Source organism: Cupressus sempervirens, chromosome 5 (assembly GCF_028749045.1).
Source record: "Cupressus sempervirens isolate cs-2001-9-10 chromosome 5, ASM2874904v1, whole genome shotgun sequence".
Taxonomy (NCBI): Eukaryota; Viridiplantae; Streptophyta; class Pinopsida; order Cupressales; family Cupressaceae; genus Cupressus; species Cupressus sempervirens.
The window spans coordinates 740,249,240-740,252,703 of record NC_143122.1 but is presented as its reverse complement, the minus strand read 5'-3'; the positions used below and the strand labels follow the sequence as shown (position 1 = coordinate 740,252,703).

At 37.4% G+C, this 3,464-nt stretch overlaps 1 pseudogene; it reads right to left on the bottom strand.

The window, feature by feature from the left end:
* Positions 1-991: 991 nt before the first annotated feature.
* Positions 992-3,232, bottom strand: LOC149558051 (CO(2)-response secreted protease-like; annotated as a pseudogene).
* Between the last annotated feature and the right edge of the window lie 232 nt (positions 3,233-3,464).

The window sequence follows — 3,464 nt, the reverse complement described above, 5'->3', positions numbered from 1 at the left end:
TTGTGTCACAAAAATTTCAGCAAACTTATTAGCCATTTCCCCTTGCATTAGTCCCCAAAATAAATTGATTCTACAAAAGAATTATCGAGATTTGTTTCTATTAAACTAAAAAAATTAGGAGTCTACATGACCAAATTGAATGAAATGAAAAAAATGTCATTTTTGTAAAGTAAAACATTTTTCTTAGAATAACTACATTTCAAGAAACAATGGTCAATTGTTATATTTCATAAAGATTTAATAAAAATTAATAATAAGGTGTTGGTAAATAGATTTTTCATTGTAATGTTGGCCCAACAGAGTGTATGTGGCAAACCATTCACAACATTTGAATAGGCCCTTGGTATGGCCTTCCTCTACGTTTAGAGGGGTAGCTCCCTCATATGATATAATTTTGAAGCTTTTCAAATAAATATGAAATCAAACTTTAAAAGATGAGAAAGCTCATGATGAAAAATGCACCACATGACTTCACAGCTTTCATGAATTAACATAAAACCAGTAATAACGGCTATCAAGATCTATGCTTAAGAACTATTACTAGCAAAATGCTGATTCAAAGATTCATAAACATCTGCACAATACCGTGAGAATGCTCACTACAAAGAGAATCAAAATTTCTAACAATTTAGATTTGAAAGGAGGGAACTCAAATTGCACATTCCTTTATTTTCTTGCACCAATAACCTAAGAGGAATTTCTGATTACAAAGACAAAATTTGTACATACTTTTCAAATATCATCTTCTAATCAAAATTTTAGCATAATGCTCCCTTTTACTAAAGTCCAAAAAGTCCCCCCATTACAAAGCCAAAAAGAGCCCTTATATAGACACAAAGGTTAACAACTACGCCTCTGTAGTTAATAACTACCTCCCAAATAAGTGATTTAGGTGAGGTTAATTAACCTCAACAAAGTTAACCCAAAAATGATCAAATCCTTAACCTCTAACCAAAATGACATTTTAAAACACTAATCACAAAAAGATAATTTAAAAGTTTGGAAGATCGAATACGGAGCTATATGCCTTGAACATGACACTAAAAGAGAGTTTGTTGGAAGTGCTTGTGAAATGAAGAGTATATGGAGAAAAGTTGACCGTCAATCCTGCAGGAGCATCAATGCTAACCTTGTATGTTGATTCTCCATCGAGACTCACATTTGTTACTATTCTGCTCATAGTTTTCGTGCTGCCCATGGTGAGCTTGGAGAGAGAAATGGTTGGGTAGTTCATGAGACTGATGGACTCTTCTGCATGATTAGACAGGCACTTGTAGTTGGCATTTCTTGAGATTGCTTTTATGGCATCAGCATTCAATCCATAGTTGCACAAGAAGTCGAAGTAATCTTGAGTGGATGTTTCATACACAAGCCCTGGATCAAGTGCTGGCTTTGGATTTATTTCCCCTCCAACAAAGTCAAATGGAGTGCCAACTGCATCTAAATCATCTATCATTGTACTACCAGCATTGTTCATTGGAGTAGCTATTGTAATGAGTGCTGATCTAATAATAGATGGGATCCAAGTGGTATGAACTGTTTTTAAAAATGCAACAACTCCACTCACATGAGGGCATGCCATTGATGTTCTAGATATAATGTTAAAAGAGGATGGCTACATTCCATGGGAACATCATCTGATGAAGAATTCCTAGGAATCTAAGAAGCAAGTATGTTCACTCCCGGTGCACTTATGTCCGGCTTGAGAATGTTTTCAGTGAGTCCTCCAGGCCCTCTGGATGAGAAATATGGAACAACTGGTGCTGGTTTATAATTTTGAACATCTTCTGTTGTAGTAACAGTTCTAACCGGCTTCTTGGTTGATTTTATGTATGTTAAGATCTCTTTTGCTTGTGTTCCACTAATTGTAGTGGAAGGAAAAGTGCCATAATTGGTTGCAACTGATTTCTGTGAATCGTCAGCTAAGATCATGGCTATTGCTCCCTTGTTTTTCACCTTGCTTTTCTTATATTGCTTTGGATAACTTGTGTCAGTGCCGAGACATAATACCACCTTTCCTTTCACTTTGGAAGAACTCAAAGTGCCCGGATTGCAATTGCTTGCATCATCTGTAGAACTAAAGAGATAGCAGCACTACCCCCATCCACAAGTGGGTACATGTTTGATTGGCTAAGATTTGAAAAGTTTATGCCTGTGCCCTAGATTGTCTTCCCATTACCCAAGACAACATTTGATCAGAACTGTTTGTCAATAGTGGTTACCGCAACTGTGAAGATCCATGGAGCCGTGTTGACAACAGATCAACTCTCAGGACCATTGTTTCCAACAGATTCCTTTCTGGGAAGCATGGAAAGCTCCACTGGCGATTGGATTGGATGTGTAATCAATGAAAGCTGCATTGTCAAAGCCAGCCAAGATCTTCGAGCTGAGACACCCATCTTTAGCACACACTATGTAAATTGCAATTCTAGATGAAGTTGAGCCACCTCTGGCAGTTCCCTTGGCGAGGCCATAGTAGTTTACATTTGCTATTGCATTCCCAATTGCAGTAGATGCGGTGTGGGTGCCATGTCCGTTTGAATCTCTTGCTATCATGGATTTTTTGTAGATCATTTTTTATTTTTTTGAGATGATGCTGCGTTATACTTCACTCCAATCAGTTTCCTATATCTAGAAGCCCAATAATGGTATCTTGTTGTGAAGAAGATGCATTTTCATTTCCACTGTGCTTTCACTTCCTTGGAGCATTTTGTCAAGAAGTTCACGTGCTACGTGTAGGCTTCCACATTTTGCATACATGTCTACCAGGGCACTTGTGGCTGCAACATCTGATAAGAATCCAGTTTTGATTATGGTTTGATGGATGTCTACATCCTTTTTTGAATCCCCAATCCTAGCATAGGATGGCAAAGGTTGTGGAATCCGGCTTTACATTTGTGAATTGCATTTCTTTAAAAGTTTTCAAGGCACTCTTGGCATATCCATTTTATGCTTATCCTACGATCAATGCATTCCATGATAGCACACTTCTTAGAGGCATTTTGTCAAACAGGTCCTGTGCATTGTTTATGGTCGCTGCAAATACCTCTGATTTCCATTGGCAGTTACAGGCTTTCCAAATGGTACATAGGCTTGTTTGTGATTCTATACCATTTCTCTGCAATTACACTATGAACTCAGAATCCCACGTGATGTCAAGAGGCAATCTGTCATACAGTCCATGTGCGTTGGTATTCTTGTTGTTTCAGACCACCTGTAACTCTCTCCACATCTTAGCAAACATGTTGATCATTGATTTCGAGCCATTCACATTTCCAATCCTTCATCAAGAAATTCAAGAGGTTAATAACTGTTTCAAAAATGCGTATTTAGGACTCAAACATTAACCTCTTTAAGAGGTTAATGGTGAGAGAGAATACATGATTTTGGAGAGGTTAATCAACCTCTTCCAAAATATGTAATTTGAAACTTATCATTAACTTTTTGAGAGGTTAATGGTGAGA